This window comes from Corythoichthys intestinalis, chromosome 17 (assembly GCF_030265065.1).
Source record: "Corythoichthys intestinalis isolate RoL2023-P3 chromosome 17, ASM3026506v1, whole genome shotgun sequence".
NCBI lineage: Eukaryota > Metazoa > Chordata > Actinopteri > Syngnathiformes > Syngnathidae > Corythoichthys > Corythoichthys intestinalis.
Window position 1 is genome coordinate 16,788,649 of NC_080411.1, and position 19,840 is coordinate 16,808,488.

Here is a 19,840-nt window from a genome sequence, read left to right on the forward strand (position 1 = left end):
CCATTCGGTGTTATTTCAATTTTAATGTTAAATAAACCGCTTTTGAACGGAGATCTACCAGTTCCATGCAACAAAACGGGTGTCCAAACGTTTTTTTTCCTGCTGCTTTAAAATAAAATCAGGTTTATAAAGTGTATTCTTTACTAAGTATGTACTAAATAGCTGCCATTGCCAGCGATAGATGTCCAATCCATTTTGACTGGTCTGTGGCACCAACTGTTCAAAACATGATCACTTAATGCCAGTTGGAATGGATTTGACGTTTATAACTGTCAATGGCAGTCAATAAATTAAGGGCCACTAGCGACAAGATACCGGTAATTGTAAATGCATTTGGCGGAAAACACTCTGGTGACTTGAAGTTCTGAGACCCCCAATTTGGCTAAATGTCAAAATTGTCCTATATGCATGTGTGATATCATACAAGAAAAAAAATTGAACAGGAGGACATTTAAAAAAAAAAAAAAAAAGAAGAAGAAGAAAGAAAGAAAATCCTAAATGGAGGTGAGAGCATAATTAAAGATGCTATGCATAGACAGACATGATTTAAACGAGATATTATCGGCCACTTACCTCTTTTCGATCCAAAAACTCCATGTAGCATGTACAACCCCTAGCAAAATATATGGAATCACCAGTCTCGGATGAGCACAAACTCAGACATTTTATCATGTAGAACAAACTCATATATAAAGTTTGAAAAAATAATGAATTAGAAAATCTGAAACACTAACTGAAATGAATAAAAAACATTGTGGTGGTCAGTAAACGTTCATTTTATAGAGCAAGTGCAGGGAAAAATATATGGAATCACTCCATTCTGAGGAAAAAAATATGGAATCATGAGAAACAAACAAAGAAATAACAAAACACACCTCTTGTATTTAGTAGCACCGTCTCTGGCTTTTATGACAGCTTGCAGTCTTTGAGGCATGGACTTTATGAGTATTCTTCATCAATTTGGTGCCAACTCTCTTCGATTGCAGTTGCCAGATCATCCTTGCAGGTCGGAGCCTTGCTGTGGACCTTTTTTTTTTTCAATTTCCAGTTCCACCACAGGTTATCAATAGGGAGATCTGGGCTATTTGCAGGCCATGACATTGACTGGATAAGTCTTTCTCCAAGGAATGTTTTAACAGTTTTAGCTCTGTGGCATGATGCATTGTCATTTTGGAAAATGACAAACATATTTTCAGTTGAAGGGATAAGAAAGCTGTCTAAAATTTCAATGTAAACTTCTGCATTTATTGGAGATTTAACCACAGCCATCTCCCCAGTGCCTTTGCCAAACATGCAGCCCCATATCATCGAGGACTGAGGGAATTTTGATGTTGTCTTCAGGCAGTCATATTTGTAAATCTCACTGGAACAGGACCAAACAAAAGTTCCAGCATCATCACCTTGTCCAATTCAGATCCTTGACTCTTGACCTCTTTTCCAATGCAAATTCTTGAATCTTGACAAGGTGATGATGCTGGAACTTTTTTTATTTATTTTCTTTTTCATATATTTTTAGCTTTTTAAACTTGTTTTTTTTCCAAATTTTCTTTGTTTGGATCGATCATCATCTAAAATATTGGGGAAAATGTAACAGTAACAAAAAAAAAAAAAAAAAAATACAATTAAGCGATAGTTATGAGGTAAATATCCGTGACTTATTTACAGACACTATTTTTTTCATTGTGACATAGTTTGTTTAAAAGTTTAAAATATGCGAGTGGATAATTTTTTTAAGTCGTTTTTTTTTTTTTTTTTTTTTAACTAAATATTAGACATCAATTAATGATTCTAAGCTAAAAATGACAGACATTTCAAATAATAAATATAATTACTTACCTTCTTTTTATGGCTTGGTTGAAACAAATGTGGTTGCGCGACGTCTGTAAACGTGGGTCTCCAGGGTAAAACGGACAAATTAAAAATAGTTTGGGGGCTTAATGCGCCATGAATCTGCAATGGCAGCATACATATTGTTCCATCAAACATAACAGTTCTTTTGGCTTAAAATGTAACAGTTTATTTTAAAGAGGGGTGCAAGAGCAGAAACTGCTTTTTCAGCCTTGTCTGTGTTTTCCACCATATATTTCTATTTACACTACTGAAACTAACTTTGCAGAAGAAAGAGAAAATGACCAGCAACAGAACGAAAATCAAGAAAATCACAACCAAGCTCGATAGCTCAATTTATCACATTATTTTACTGAATCTCTACAGTTTCCTACATTGATTTCAACAGGTTTTGAGTTGACCCCTCGGCTAATAAAAAGGCACTGTTTGTGCGACTAGCTCCATCTAGCGTCAAAGAAGAGAAGTACAGTATCTCAGAATATAGGCTCTACTCAAGCTTCTTGTGTTGGCCATACTCAATGATATTTTTATCGAGCTATAGTTTGGACACCCCTACAATAAGGCATTGAGATGGAATATATTCTGACGTTAGGTCGTCAGTTTCAACCAAAAAGTTAAATAATTTAACGTCAATACTATTGATGAAAAAGTTTTTGCACGCATGGGCGGCTTTCGTCCAGTGGCAGCCAATGAGTTAAGGTGTCCCCTGAGCTTTAACGAAGCGGTCCGGCGATAATGGGCACCATTTCTCCTCACGCCAATAAACATCTCGGTGATGGATGGTCATTAAAGTGCAGCAAATAAAAAGCTCCGCTGCAATCATTAAAAGCGCCAAGCCTGAAAAGTCAGTCTGTATTGGAAAAGCAATGGGTGGGGAGGGGGGAGCACTGTGGGGCCAGCTCATTTCTTCATCTCATCCACCGGCCAGGGCGTTACAATGACCGGCCTGGATTTTCATTTGACCCTTCGGGATCCGCCTCGCCCTTTTGAGGTATTCGGCTGTGGCCGTCCTCCAACTGATGCTTTGTGCTTGCCGTTTGCCTGAGGAATTTCAAAGGTATTTTTATTTCTCCTGCATACATGTTATATTCCCCTCAGGTTATCCACGGATATACTTACATACAGTGGGGCAAATAAGTATTTAGTCAACCACTAATTGTGTAAGTTCTCCCACTTGAAAATATTAGAGAGGCCTGTAATTGTCAACATGGGTAAACCTCAACCATGAGAAACAGAATGTGGAAAAAAAAAACAGAAAATCACATTGTTTGATTTTTAAAGAATTTATTTGCAATTCATGGTGGAAAATAAGTATTTGGTCAATACCAAAAGTTCATCTCAGTACTTTGTTATGTACCCTTTTTTTGGCAATAGCGGAGGCCAAACGTTTTCTGTAACTCTTCACAAGCTTTTCACACACTGTTGCTGGTATTTTAGCCCATTCCTCCATGTAGATCTCCTCTAGAGCAGTGATGTTTTGGGGCTGTCGTTGGCAGTGGCTCCTTCAGAAATTTTTCATTGGGGTGGCCAGATGGGGCCACTTAAAATCTTGGGGTGGCCAAAACTAAAAGCCATAATTTCAGGTTTTCATTATATTATTGCAGTAAAAAGGTCAGGGGAAAACTATCAGAAAGACTTAAGGACACGGCTACTCACATACTTTGGTGTGTTGTGTAATATTTGATGTTACTAATGATTTCATGTGCATAGTCCATAACTGTCCAGTCAACATTTCGAGTTCCACAACAATTCTGTTTTATTGTGTTATGTATATATTAGGCATAAGGTGTACATTTAAGTTAACAAAACAAAATAAATGCATTCATTTGGGATTAAATGCATAATTGATGCTGCAACAATCAAACGATATACTGGCAAGCGGGGTGGCCAGTGGGGGGGGGGCAACCAATTTATAGGGGTGGCCGTGGCCACCCCTGGCCACCCCCTGTTGGCGCCACTGGTCGTTGGGCAACACGGACTTTCAACTCCCTCCACAGATTTTCTATAGGGTTGAGATCTGGAGACTGGCTAGGCCACTCCAGGACCTTGAAATGCTTCTTACGAAGCTACTCCTTTGTTGCCCTGGCTGTGTGTTGGGATCATTGTCATGCTGAAACACCCAGCCACGTCTCATCTTCAGTGCCCCTGCTGATGGAAGAAGATTTTCCCTCTAAATCTCTCGATACATTGCTCCATTCATTCTTTCCTTTACACAGATCAGTCATCCTGGTCCCCTTGCAGAAAAACAGCCCCAAAGCATGATGTTTCTACCTGTGTTTCTACCAAAAAGTTCTATTTTGGTTTCATCTGACCATAACTCATTCTCCCAGTCCTCTTCTGGATCATTCAAATGCTCTCTAGTGAACCGCAGACGGGCCTGGACGTGTACTTTCTTCAGCAGGGGGACACGTCTGGCAGTGCAGGATTTCAGTCCCTGGCGGCGCATTGTGTTACTGATTGTAGCCTTTGTAACTTTGGTCCCAGCTCTCTGTAGGTCATTCACTAGGTCCCCCCGTGTGGTTCTGCGATTTTTGCTCACCGTTCCTGTTATCATTTTGACGCCACGAGGTGAGATCTGGCAAGGAGCCCCAGATCGAGGGAGATTATTAGTGGTCTTGTATGTCTTCCATTTTCTAATAATTGCTCCCACAGTTGATTTCTTTACACCACTGGTTTTACCTAATGCAGATTCAGTCTTCCCAGCCAGGTGCAAGTCTACAATTTTGTCTCTTGTGTCCTTCGACAGCTCTTTGGTCTTGGCCATATAGTGGAGTTAGGAGTGTGACTGACTGAGATTGTGGACAGGTGTCTTTTATACCGATAATGAGTTAAAACAGGTGCCATTAATACAGGTAACGAGTGGAGCCTCGTTAGACCTTGTTAGAAGAAGTTAGACCTCTTTGACAGCCAGAAATCTTGCTTGTTTGTAGGTGACCAAATACTTATTTTCCACTCTAATTTGGAAATAAATTCTTTAAAAATCAAACAATGTGATTTTCTGTTTTTTTTTTACCACATTCTGTCTCCAATGGTTGAGGTTTACCCATGTTGACAATTACAGGCCTCCCTAATCTTTTCAAGTAGAAGAACTTGCACAATTGGTGGTTGACTAAATACTTATTTGCCCCACTGTATGTTCATAATATATACTGTTTACAGTGGATGTAAAAAGTCTGTTTGAATGCTGGGCTGCCACAAATGATTACTTTGGCCCAGTGTTGTTTTTGTCAACGATGATGATAACGAGAATATTTGGTCAACGAACACTTTTTTACATGACGATGATGAGAACATAACGGGCTAAAAATGTGTTTTGAGAGGCTAAAACATAGCGAGCCGAATGCCAAGTCTGCCTTGTCTGACAAGACGAGAACGTGTTGAAAATGCGCCATAATTTCCGTCACATGTTCACAATGTGTGACATTTTGTGTGTTAGCCTGCATCGTAGTTGTGTCTCTCATTTGTCATGCCCCCCCCACCCCAGCCCCTGTGATATACCAAAAATAGTCTCTTGTCCTATAAAGGGTTCATGTCATTCATAAAACATTAAAGAATCATTTAATTAGGATATGAAATAAATCCATTTCCTGCATCCCTGCGTTACCATCACACTGCTAGCTGCATTTCTTACACATATAAACACATAATTCAGTCATCAACGAGATCACGCGCCCACTGGACAAAAGCGCACCTGGCTTGCTATTTTTTTTCATCCCTAACTACTGATTCAGTTCTTTTTAGTTGCTAGGCAACACTGGAGTTGACAATCCCGAGGCAACGGGTCACGAGGTGAAATCTAATTGGCTGTGAGTTGTGTCAACATGACAATTGTTACCGGCGCAGGTAACAAACGACGTGTTGTGTTTTTCACATCATGATTTCAAGGCCGGTCTCTGGTCTGAGTGGTCTCTCCTTCGACAAAGGACCCGTCTCCCGGGAAGCCCCAAAAAAAAAAAAAAAAAAAGAAAGAAAAGAAAATCTTGTTAAAAAAAGAAAAAAAAAGTTAAAAAAAGAAAAATATATATATAATTTTAATATAGGTAGTCCTCCGGATACGACGTACCGATTTACATGATTTCGACTTCAAGACGCTGGAATCTTGTCCACCATTTTGTCTCCAGTTGTTTTTTTACATAAAGCGGAGTCCGTTAAGTGATTGGCTGGATCGTAGATTCTGTTCGTTAGCATTTAGTAGCATCGATGAATTTTTGGGTAAACTTCCAGAAAGCATCTCATCAAAACACACTGCTGCTGATGCTGCCTTATGTATTTGATTGACAGAAGACTATAGACCCTACTCACCTACGTCACAAAATGACGTGTCGCTGTATCCGGCCGCCATATTGTCCGTATTTTTTAGACTTATTCTCATTGTTTTCAATTAGTCGTGCAAGTTATAGAACAATTCATGGAAGCCCCGGTGTTATCTGACGCTGTAAACTCATTGGATGCGTTGCATAAAAGGCGTTGTGTGGAAAAGCTTCAGTTTATCCATTCGCCAGATCCATATTTGATGCCTAAATCGATGTTTTTCGACCCGCTGTCTTCGCCGTCTTTGCCTGACATCTGCTAGCTACCCTGATATTTACAACTATCTTGTCCACACAAAATCAGCCTATTCTCACGAAAGTTTGAAAAACTTTAAGAGCTTGGAGGCTTATAAATACTTCGTTGCTGGTTGGGTGAAACAGGTCCTCGTCCACGAAAATTCGGCAGGAATCTATCGTGTGCTCGGGAAGGTGAGTTACGAATTTTTCAATTCAAAATCTTTTGTTCTTGCTAACATCCACTGTCAAGTCTAATGTATTTCATATCATTTGTCAATGGAGCTAGGGCTTTTAATGTTTATATGGTTTAGCGATAGCACTCTCACTACATACATATATAATACGTAATAAATATGAAGTGCGATAGCACTACTCCAGATTGTCCTTAGTTGAATTTATTTTTTGGCTTTTGACCTCAATAGTGAAATTGTAAATTAATTGTATGACAACTGTCTGATTATCCCCTTATATATTTTCAGGTAGTTCATTCACAACGTCTGAGTGTATGTTGTCGGCGATTAGCCTAGCAATGATCTTAATTGTGGTTGTCAGCCCAAAACCCTCTAAATATATATTAAATGCATCTTACCAGATATAAAATGACTACTACATAATCTGTGGTAGTCGTTTGGAGCCCAGATTTCTCGTCGAATTGCAACAGTCAATCTCGGTCTCCTCTCCGGGTCTCTCGGAGTACGGTAAAACTTCAAGTTTCTCCCTCTATCTTCTCTGTTTTTGCAACCGACTGCCACACACGACTTCACCATTTTGATTATTAATGTTAACGAGCAGAAAAACACGCCATAATAGGAGGAATTTACGAAGCGCTAATGCATTAACATGACGAGTATACGGACAACATGGCGCGGGGGCGTGGCTGTGACGTCACGTGAGTAGGGTCTATTCATTGTGCTAAATAAATAAATAAAATAAAAACGCCATTGTGGAAAAACACATTATGAAATAAAATAAATTATTTGTGAAAAACCCTTTTTTATTTTGTAAAATCTTTCTCATGATAATATTATTTTACAATTTAAGGGCCATATTACACATTTTTACTGTTATTAATCAAAATGGTATTTATTTCAAAATGTTGTTTTTATTCATTTCTTTTTGACCCTTTTGGCGTTGCATATGATCAGTTGATTACTGTCAGGTGCTGCTTGTTTTACCAGAACTTTCATTGGTGAAACTGTCTGCTTAATTGGTAGGAACAAAATCCAGGACCCACAGCAGCCCTTGAGGACCACTTTGGACACCCCTGGGATGTAGGATCAGAATCAACATAGATTTCCTATCGACTTAATACTCATCTATCAGTAAGTCCAGTATCTTATTTTTTACTTCATTTTATTCATATGACGTACAGTGTTGGGCACGTCACTTTAAAAAAGTCATTAGTTATAGTTACTCACTACTTCTTCCAAAAAGTAACTGAGTTAGTCACTGAATTACTGTTGAAATTCGCCTCCACAGCCAAGCCGCACGGAAACAGCGACAGCCAAAACAAGTGCCGCTCGACCGATGCTGTCCCGCGTGCGCCAACAGGGAAGGCGGAACTTCGCGCGTTCGCTTCTTATTTTAACCCTGTGTACTGACTCCATGTTTCAAAAGTTTAAAGAAGACTCTCCGAAAACAGGTTGACAATTTATTCGTCGACAGTGGTCAAAAACAAGGCAAAAACAGACGACGGAGGGAAAAATGCTGAATCCAAAGCAAGGCTACATAGCAAATGTTTCCGAGCAGCAAATCTGTCTTATCTCAGTTTCCAGTGTTTTTTAAGTCCGTGGGCCGGCCGAAGGTGTGTCCGGGCGTTGCTTTGGGATCATCCCTCTCTGGCCGGTTTCGGGCTGTTTAGGTTCCTGTGTGGATGGGATGTGGTTGCCACAGCGACTGACGCTGGTCTTGACGTCACAAGCGCCTGCTATCAACTTTGTTTATCCGGGCTGGCTCTTCTCGTTTTAGGACAAAGCACACTGGTCTTTGTCCTTGTTCGTTTGTCGGGAGGACTGATTGCCAGAGTTGCGTCAGTCTTGCTCGTGGCGCCCACGTTGGGCTTCTGTGATAAGATGGCGTTGTGTATCTATTCTGTTTTCTTTAAACTATGCTGTGCTTTTTATTTTACATTAGGTGTGTAAGAGTAGTGCAGTCCGACAGTGAATATGAGAAATGATACTATTACCTGATTGATTATATTACGTGTGTTTGGTACGGTGCCTACGAGAAACGGTGCCATTTTTCCTTTTCCCCCTCATGAGCGCCGATAAGGTGATTCACTTTACTGTGTTCAAGGCCACTGAGTGAAGTCTGCCTAAACTATAGTTAAATGAATGTGTTATACTAATGCAAACAATTATATGGTGTGTGCGAGAACGGTACCTTTTCCCTTCGCAGGGAAAGTAACTATTTCCGTAACTCTAAAAAGAAGTTGTTGTATTTCAAAGAATTTGAAATTTTCTGAGCAGTATTCGAGTCAGTTGAATAGGGAAGAACAGACAGGTAGTTGTGTTATAGAACCATGTAATATTTATTGCACCTCAACAGCAACAGATTTATCCTGCACTTGAAGTGCAACAAAAATAAACAGGTTTTAATTGCTTACCATAGATGTCGACAAAAGCTTTGCTCCGGGACATAAATTACACTTTGCATGCACGTTCTTTCCTTTAATTTCGACCAATTTAAAATAGTGTTTATATCTCAACCTCGTAAAGGACAAATTTTCCTCTGAATGCTCTGCCATCATATCCCTCTGCATCTGTTTTGCGTGTGTGTGTTTGCCGCACGCGGTTCCGGTTTGTGTGTGAAAACACCGGCTCTGAAGTATTTTTTAAATTTTTATTTTTTTTTATTTTTTTATTTTTTATTCAAACAATAACAAACACATTACAACACAACAGATACAAAACCGGCTCTGAAGTACGTGCGCTATTAGGCTCGAGCGTTTATGTCACAGAATGGGGGATCACGTGAGATTTGACAACAATGCAGCCATACTGGAAGCAGGTCCGGCTAGCGGGACATTAAACTTTAACTTGCCAGTTCGATAAAGAGACAAACTCGTTACTAAGGCGAAGAACAAATATGTGATCAAAATTAAGGATATGAACAATGTTGACCCTTATGAGCAAGCCGAAGACAAATGGAGTAAAGATGTTGACGGGCTTCCACAATTACGCAAAATGGACATTCTGCTGTATTTATTGTTTGGTGTATGTTACTAAACTTACCAGCGATTCCGAAATTACAAATCGCTACAAAGCTACCAACAGTTTTGCTGCGGATAAGTGCAGGACCTGCACATTATGACCGTATCAAACGGCAACTCCATCATTCTTGCAAAGGTAAGCTATGCGTGTTTACTATTTTCATCGCCATGAACCTGAGCGCACCCCAAGTCTTGGATGACGAATAAACAGAGCAGAGTAGATTCGCTACGGCTGGTAGTTTATTCAATTTATTCAAAGTAAGCAACGCTTTTGACCGTCAGTAACGGTAACGGCGTTGTAACGGCGGGGGGAAAAAATTGTTAGATTACCCTGTTATTGAAAAAATAACGCCGTTATGTAACGGCGTTATTTATAACAGCGTTATTCCCAACAGTGATGACGTATATTACATGCTTTTGTATAGTTATTTTGAGATTTCGGGGGTATTTAGGGGTATTTAAAGGGTTACTCCAATTTTGGCGGAAATTCGGGTTAGGTCTCTGGCGTAGGAACGGAACTTGTTCGTAACTTGGAGACTACCTGTACTTAAAAAACACACACTGCTAAATTAGTATTATTATTCTTTTTAATCTTACAGTTTATGTAAATCAAAAACAATAAAAATAGTCTCATTATTTATCAAGTTATTCACTGGCACGTTTTTGTGACTTCCTACCAAACAATGCTTGTTTGTATGTGTTTGGGTTTGACCAGCAGTGCTACGCTCACAGCTTATCATGTGACCTTGTAGTCTGCTTGAGTAAGTACTTCATTATACACACATACACACAGGAGGTCAAAGCTTCTTGGCGTAAGGAGGGGTGATCATTAATAATGATAAATACCCTCCCAAGGCAACATAAAACAGGGCTGCAAATAGCAGCATCCATCACGAATATGAACGCCTCTCTCCAATAAATGACTTCCATTAGAGGAGAAACACAAGCTTTTCTAATCCGTCAAATGTTATTGTAAGGATGTTACTATGAGTTTAACATTTTAGCTGGAAAAACTAGAGGTATCTGTTTTTATTTATACTTAAAAAAATCTATATATAATAAATATATCATTTTTTATATTATTAACTCATTCACTCCCAGCAAGGGAGCAAGGCCCTTCGCTCCTGGCCGTTTTACTGGATTTTGACTGATTTTGCAAGGCCCACAGAAAATTCGGTTCTATTGTTATATAAATATGGAACCCACCAAAAGAAAGATAAGACTCTCTTCTTTCAGCAGGAAAAAAAAGTTAGTTCATATCTTTTTCCATTCTTTAGAAATCAGCATTAGAAAATAGCTTAATTTGAGCAATTTTCCAATATCTGATGAAAAAACAGAGAAATCGAGCTTTTTGTAAACGCATACATTTTAAACATAACTAGCTGTTTTTTGCTTTAGTTACATCCCAAACATCTGAATAATGTTTTATTTTTACAAAATAACATAAACAACAAGAAAAATAGAGCTTTTGATAGCAAAGTAACAATTTATTTACACATAACTAACTGAGAGATGACGCTGTTGTGGCTGTGACAGCCGGGGTAAACTTTTCCCTCATCGCCGCCTGTCTCATAAGGATGGATTTTTTTTAGTCTTTCTTTTGTGGTGACCACTGCCTCGTGGCGGAGTTTGCCTGGGGAACTTGTGTCCCTGGGGGGGAACTGGTTTGGCCGTGCGCGTCGTGCCCAAGTCGCGGGACACTGCAGGGTGCGGGGGACGCGAGAGGCTGAGCATGGTGGCGCGGCCTCTGCTCAGCGAGCAGCACGGACTCAACGGCATTGTCCGCTGCACTGGTGGTCCCGGTCGTTCTGCTCGGTCGTCCAGCGCCTGGCATCCTGGGCATCCTCCCGGTTGTTGTGCTCGGTCGTCCAACGCCTGGCATCCCTGACGTCCATTCGGTCGTCTTCCGCTGGCACCCCAGCCGTGCGGCCCGGCCGTTCGTTCCGTTGAATCGGGTTGAGGGTCTTACCAAATGCGCTACTGCCCCCCAGTGGCCAGTTTTATTGCTTTAAAATGGATTTTAAGCATTGTGCTTTGGCGCTAAGTTGAATCACAACCTAGAGATGTCTCTTGTGGAAAAAGAAAACAAAAAAGACGTATAAATACGTCTTTGGGACACTGAAACAATTAAAAATAGAACGTATTTATACGTTGTTGGGAGCAAATGAGTTAATATATTCAGTACATTTAAAATATTTTTTTAAAAATTAAAAATACAATTTAATACAATTAATGAAAATGACAGAAAAAAAATATTGAAAGTCGATTATATAATATATATATATATATATATACAGTACTGTGCAAAAGTCTTAGGCAGGACACCTGCCTAAAACTTTTGCACAGTACTGTTTATTTTTATTATATTATGTATATACAGGATATACTGTATGTATATATTTTCCCCAAGTGGAAGCTTCCAAGATCCTAATAAATTTAATAATTAAAAAAAATATATATACAGTACTGTGCAAAAGTTTTAGGCAGGTGTCCTACCTAAGACTTTTGCACAGTACTGTATGTATGTGTATATATATATATATATATTAGGGCTGTCAAAATCATCGCGTTAACGGGCGTTAATTTTTTTTAACTAATCACGTTAAAATATTTGACGCAATTAACGCAGATGCCCCGCTCAGATAGATTTAAATAACAGTTCAGTGAAACGCTCACTTGTTGTGTTTTATGGAGTTTTGCCGCCCTCTGCTGGCGCTTGGGTGCGACTGATTTTATAGGCTTCAGCACCCATGAGCATTGTGGAAATAATTATTGACATCAACAATGGCGGGCTACTAGTTTATTTTTTGATTGAAAATTTTAATAATTTTATTAAAACGAAAACATTAAGAGGGGTTTTAAAATAAAATTTCTATAACTTGTACTAACATTTTTCTTTTAAGAACTACAAGTCTTTCTATCCATGGATCGCTTTAACAGAATGTTAATAATGTTACTGCCATCTTGTTGATTTATTGTTATAATAAACAAATACAGTCCTTATGTTTATGTACCGTATGTTGAATGTATATATCCATCTTGTGTCTTATCTTTCCATTCCAACAATAATTTACAGAAAAATATGGCATATTTTATAGATGGTTTGAATTGCGATTAATTGCGATTAATTACGATTAATTAATTTTTAAGCTGTAATTAACTCGATTAAAATTTTTAATCGTTTGACAGCCCTAATATATACACAGTGGGGCATATAAGTATTTAGTCAACCACCAAATGTGTGAGTTCTCCTACTTGAAAAGATTAGAAAGGCCTGTAATTGTCAACATGGGTAAACCTCAACCATGAGAGACAGAATGTGAAAAAAACAAAAACAAAATCACATTGTTTGATTTTTAAAGAATGTATTTCCAAATTAGAGTGGAAAATAAGTATTTGGTCACCTACAAACAAGCAAGATTTCTGGCTGTCAAAGAGGTCTAACTTCTTCTAATGAGGTCGAACGAGATTCCACTCGTTACCTGACAAAATTGTAGACCTGCACCAGGCTGGGAAGACTGAATCTGCAATAGGTAAAACGCTTGGTGTAAAGAAATCAACTGTGGGAGCAATTATTAGAAAATGGGAGACATACCACTTATAATCTCCCTCGATCTGGGGCTCAATGCAAGATCTCAGCCCCGTGGCGTCAAAATGATAACAAGAACGGTGAGCAAAAATCCCAGAACCACACGGGGGAACCTAGTGAATGACCTACAGAGAGCTGGGACAACAGTAACAAAGGCTACTATCAGTAACACAATGCGCCGCCAGTGACTCAAATCCTATACTGACAGACATGTCCCCCTGCTGAAGAAAGTACATGTCCAGGCCTGTCTGCGGTTCGCTTGATAGCATTTGGATGATCCAGAAGAAGACTGGGAGAATGTGTTATGGTCAGATGAAACCAAAATAGAACTTTTTGGTAGAAACACCTGTTTGGAGGAGAAAGAATACGGAATTGCATCCGAAGAAAACCATAACCACTGTGAAGCATGGGGTGGAAACATCATGCTTTGGGGCTGTTTTCTGCAAAGGGACCAGGACAACTGATCTGTGTAAAGGAAAGAATGAATGAGGCCATGTATCAAGAGATTTTGAGTGAAAATCTCCTTCCATCAGCAAGGGCATTGAAGATGAGACATATCTGGGTCTTTCAGCATGACAATGATCCCAAATACACAGCCAGGGCAACAAAGGAGTGGCTTCATAAGAAGCATTTCAAGGTCCTGGAGTGGCCTAGCCAGTCACCAAATCTCAACCCCATAGAAAATGTGTGGAGGGAATTGAAAGTCCGTGTTGCCCAACGACAGCCCCAAAACATCACTGCTCTAGAGGAGATCTGCACGGAGGAATGGGCCAAAATACCAGCAACAGTGTGTGAAAAGCTTGGTATTGACCAAATACTTATTTTCCACCATGATTTGTAAACACATATAAGTGCTGTATGTTTGTTTGGATTTGTCATGCCTGAAGGGAAAATAAATAAATAAATACATAATAATAATAATAATAATTTGCAAATAATAATAAAAAAAAAAAATCAAACAATGGGATTTTCTGGTTTATTTTTCCACATTCTGTCTCTCATGGTTGAGGTTTGCCCATGTTGACAATTACAGGCTGTGTGTATACATATATATATATATATATATATATATTAGGGCTGTCAAAATTCATTCATTCATTCATTCATTTTCCATGCCGCTTATTCCTCACGAGGGTCGCGGAGGTGCTGGAGCCTATCCCAGCTAACTTCGGGCAGTAGGCAGGGGACACCCTGAATTGGTTGCCAGCCAATCGCAGGGCACAAGGAGACACACAACCATTCACACCTATGGACAATTTAGAGTGTTCAATCAGCCTACCATGCATGTTTTTGGGATGTGGGAGGAAACCGAAGTTCCCGGAGGAAACCCACGCAGGCACGGGGAGAACATGCAAACTCCACACAGGAAGGCCGAAGCCCGGGATTGAACCCTTGATCTCAGAACTGTGAGGCAGACGTGCTAACCACTCAGCCACCGTGCCGCCTTTTTTTAATTAATCACGTTAAAATATTTGACGCAATTAACGCACATGTCCCGCTCAGACAGTATTCTGCCTTTTGGTAAGTTGTACAGCAAGGTTTTTTGTGCTGTCTAACAGCGAACTCTTATGGTCGCGTCGTAATGTTGTGCTTATATGATCCTTGGACAAGATTTGTCCGTAAGTATGGTTGTTGTAAAGAATGTACATATTATGTTAGTAAGCGAAATGTTATATTTTTTGTGTGAGACGCTTTTTGTTTATGTTTAGTGAACCTGTATAGCGTGCTAAGCTAACGTTGTTGCTAATGCAATGTTTGTGTACTTTTTTTTTTTTTTTTGTAGTTTCACTACGGTCTAAAGAGGACAGTGGTTTGAGGCCATTTTATTAATAAATCAGATGAAAAAGGAACAAGTTTGATTGTTAAGGCGTCGTTCACTAGCTGTCTAGCTTTGGAAAAAGTAGACGCTTCGGAGTGAGGACCGCATAGACAGATTTAAATGACAGTAGAGTGAAATGCCCACTACAGTCCTTATGTACCGTATGTTGAATGTATATATCCATCTTGTGTCTTATCTTTCCATTCCAACAAATTATTTTACAGAATATATATATAATTTACAGAAAAATATGGCATATTTTATAGATGGTTTGAATTGCGATTAATTGCGATTAATTAATTTTTAAGCTGTAATTAACTCGATTAAATTTTTTAATCGTTTGACAGCCCTAATATATATATATATATATATATATATATATATATATATATATATATATATTAATGAAATAGAAAATAATTAAAAAAGAAATCCAAAATAAAAAAAAAAGTCATAAAATGTATGTAAAAGTAAGAGAATTGAAATATAATAAAAAGATCATTTAAATAAAAAATGTTCAAAATTAATTTTTAAATAGCTTTTTCCATATGCATAAAATATATTTGTTCTATTTTATTTCCAATTAAAATATTAAAATGAAAAGGTATTATACTATTATATTATATTAATATAGAAAATGTTTTTTTCTTTATGTCTTTGTAAAGATATTCTAAGTGTTAAAAGTGTATCAACATATTCTAAATGTAAAGAAAATATATTTTCAGAATGTTTTGAGATGTTTCTTTTTGATGACCCTCCTTGTACCGGTGCGAACAATGCTCAACTTAGCATCGTCGCCGGGGAGCGTTAAACTCTTGTTTACGGGACGTGCTCGGGGGCGTCGCTTCCTCACCGCCTTGACAAATATCACACCGTAGTCCCGAATTCCCGCAACTCGCATACAGCTCCGCCGACGCTGCGTAAACACCGCGCCGATCTGTGACATTTCCGAAAAACAACAAGACAGCAGAACATTTGATGGGAAATGTTCTACATGTGGCAACTTTGACGCGTCGCCCTGAATTTTCCCCTCAAAATGTATTGGACGTTTGTCGCCGTCAATGGCGGCCAATGTGTTAATTGCTTGTTGACGCCGAGCCACCTTAGATAAACTATGACACACACAATCCTATCGAGCGAGGGAACAACAATGAGTCGCTCATGCGGCAGAATGGCCGAGCATTTCTCATCATCTTCATCCAGCTGCACAGCACAGATGACTCATGGTGAGTCACTGTTAGAATGGCAGTCAGGGGACACGCGTCGTGTGGGCTTACAGCACCTCCACCTTTCTTCTGCGCTAAAGCGCCGACCGTTCGCACTGTCCGCACATGACCCAACAGTTGGAAACATCGGCATGTCCACAGCAACAGCCCGAGATTGGCCCCAGGCGTCGACCCCTATTGACCCGCTGATTTGTTTACCCCCGGGCATCACCGCTGTTACCGTAGCAACCGGAAGCAAAAAAAAAAAAAAAAAAAAAAACATTATTTTAGTGGACTGACTTTTGCGACGATGCGGCAGTTCAACCTCTCTGCTTACTGTCATTTTTGCAGTGGCACCCAGAGGTGTTACATTTACTCCGTTACATTTACTTGAGTAACTTGTTGAGAAAAATATACTTCTAAGTCGCTCCTGAGTATAAGTCGATCCAGCCATAAAATGCCCAACGAAGAGAAAAAAAACATATACAAGTCGCACCGGAGTATAAGTCGAATTTTTGGGGGAAATTTACTTGATAAAATCCAACACATAGAACAGACATGTCATCTTGAAAGGCAATTTAATATAAAAATTAGGGCTGTCAAAATTATCGCGTTAACGCGCGGTAATTAATTTTTTAAATTAATCACGTTAAAATATTTGACGCAATTAACGCACATGTCCCGCTCAGAAAGTATTCTGCCTTTTGGTAAATTTTACAGCAAGGCTTTTTATGCTGTCCAACAGCGAACTCTTGTGGTCGCTTTGCGACATGGTTTATTGTTTTCTTACCAGTTCATTATGACTGCACGACGTCTCGGGCTGATAATGTTGTGCTTATATGATCCTTGGACAAGATTTGTCCGTAAGTATGGTTGTTGTAAAGAATGTACGTATTATGTTAGTAAGCGAAATGTTATATTTTTTGTATGAGACGCTTTTTGTTTATGTTTAGTGAACCTGTATAGCGTGCTAAGCTAACGTTGTTGCTAATGCAATGCTTGTGTACTTTTATTTTGTAGTTTTACGACGGTCTAAAGAAGACAATGGTTTGAGGCCATTTTATTAATAAATCAGATGAAAAAGGAAGAAGAATTATTAAGGTGTCGTTCACTAGCTGTCTAGCTTTGGAAAAAGTAGACGTTTCGGAGTGAGGACAGCATAGACAGATTTAAATGACAGTAGAGTGAAATGCCCACTACAGTCCTTATGTACCGTATGTTGAATGTATATATCAGTGGTCTCAAACCGGTCCTCAAAGGGCTGCAGGGGGTACTGGATTTCATTCCAACCAAACGAGACAAATACCTTTTCACCAATCTGGTTTCTTACAAGTGTAATCAGTTGATTGCAATCAGGTGCTGCTTATGTTAGTAGAAACCTCATTGGTTGAACTGTTTGTGCTGGATCTGTTGGAACAAAAACCAGGACCCACTGCGGCCCTTTGTGGAGTCGGTTTGAGACTGCTGGTATATGTCCATCTTGTGTCTTATCTTTCCATTCCAACAATTTATTTTACAGAATATATATATATAATTTACAGAAAAATATGGCATATTTTATAGACGGTTTGAATTGCGATTAATTGCGATTAATTACGATTAATTAATTTTTAAGCTGTAATTAACTCGATTAAAAATTTTAATCGTTTGACAGCCCTAATAAAAATACAATAGAGAACAACATGCTAAATAAATGTACAGTGTACAGTGCATGAACAACGAAATGTGAATATACTGTCCTACGTTACGGCTCGGTCCTGGCTATACAACGAACTCCCAAAAGACAATGCTGGACGTCCGTATAATTTGCTGAATCAATTTGGTCCTCGCATCAACGTAAATAAATGGTAATTAGGTACTATTAGTAATAAGTAACAGGTTAGCATGCGTTCGCTATCATTAGCACATCGTTCAAACAACCACACAACTGGCTCTAAGTGTCCGATCGCGGGTGGAAAACACACAACAACAACAGAAAAGATGATACACGCAGGCGTTGCCTCTGTAGAGATGATTTAAAAGCATAAACAATGAAAGTAGGTTCGCAGCCGTCTATTCTCTCTCGCTAACTCGCCCACTCTCTCACTCAGAGTCAGAGCTACGTAGCTGTCCGTCTTCTTCTGGCGTGTGAGCACTCTTCTTCACGTAAACAAGTGCGAGTGCGCCCTCACGTGGGCGTGAAAGCGCCACAAACTAAATGCATCCATTTCAAGATAAAAAAGTCAATAATACAATTGAACATACACTGCCAAAGGCAGAACGCGAACGTGGCAATAGCTATAAAGAGTTATTCAGATAACTATAGCATAAGAACATGCTAACAACTTTACAAAACCATCAGTGTCACTGCAAAACACCAAAATAACATGTGAAATTATATCATAATGTGTTAATAATTCCACACATAAGTCGCTCCTGAGTATAAGTCGAACCCCCAGCCAAAATATGAAAAAAAAAACGCGACTTGTAGTCCGAAAAATACGGTACTCAACTCAATAAATTGAAGAAACTACCAGCCATGTTGTGTCTACTCTCTGCTCTGTTGATTTGTCATCCAAGACTCGGTGTGCGTTCAGGTTTGAGAATAGCACATGTACTTCTGACTCCAAGCTGTTTGTCCCTGCTCATTCAGTTAGGCTACGTTCATACTACAGGTCTTAATGCACAAATCCGATTTTTTTTGTCATATCCGTTTTTTTGGCGTGCCCGTTCAGACTGCTTTTGTCCATTGAGACCGTTCAAGTATTACGCATGCGCTCTTAATTCGCAGCCCGACACGCGCCGGTGCGCAGAAGCATCAAAACAAAAGACAAGTCATCCGTCATTCCAGGGATATCATATTTTGCTTTTCAAAAGGAGGAGACAAATAACAGACATAAATAATCCCCGTTTAGGCTTATATTCACAGGTTATATGGATCGATAGCATGCACGCACTGTCCGTGCATGTCACACACACATACGGGCAGTTTTCCCCGACTCTCCAAGACGGGCTGCAGCCAGACCCCTCTCCCGACTCTCGGCCGTGTAGGAAATGTTGAAATATAGCTCACATAGAGCAGAGAGAAAACCGATCATTCTCATGCTTATCCTCAACCCATTTTAATTTTTTTATGACTGTTGTCAAGCCCGGCCCTTCCCCAAAAGCCGTGTTCACTGCAAGCTAGGCACTAATAACGCACAGCTGAAATCGGATTTGGGACACTGGACAGTACAGACCGCCGCAACAGTCTGGAAAAATGTGGCCCAGATCGGATTTGAACCCCATACAAAAATGACCCAGATCGGATTTGAAATGGTCCACTTCTATGCGACTTGTCCCGTTCAGACCGTCAAGTTAATGCCTGACTCGAGTCGGAAAAACACGAAAAAATTGGATTTGTGCATTAAGACCTGTAGAATGAACGTAGCCTTAGACAATGCCCTCCAAAGCTTCCTAACGTTTCCGTGTTTGCTACACTTGAATGCTAGTTCGGACATTTTTCCAAGTAAGGCCAACGACGTCATGCATCAAGAGAGACAATAGCTAATTAATATGCTCACTTGCCATCCTGTGGTCTGGGGTGTGAATTGCAACCTGTCAAAATGACGGATGGACTTCAGTTTTTTCTGTCACCGTTTT

General features: G+C 39.4%; 1 long non-coding RNA gene across 2 annotated transcripts in view; it reads left to right on the forward strand.

Annotated features, from left to right (window-relative positions):
* The window catches only part of LOC130905264 (uncharacterized), an 83,226-nt gene that overhangs the window by 470 nt on the left and 62,916 nt on the right, over positions 1-19,840 (forward strand). For both annotated transcript variants that reach the window (XR_009061076.1, XR_009061075.1), the window contains exons 2-3: positions 2,777-2,905; positions 7,610-7,717. This is a non-coding gene — a long non-coding RNA (uncharacterized LOC130905264). The remainder of the gene's footprint in view (positions 1-2,776; positions 2,906-7,609; positions 7,718-19,840) is intronic.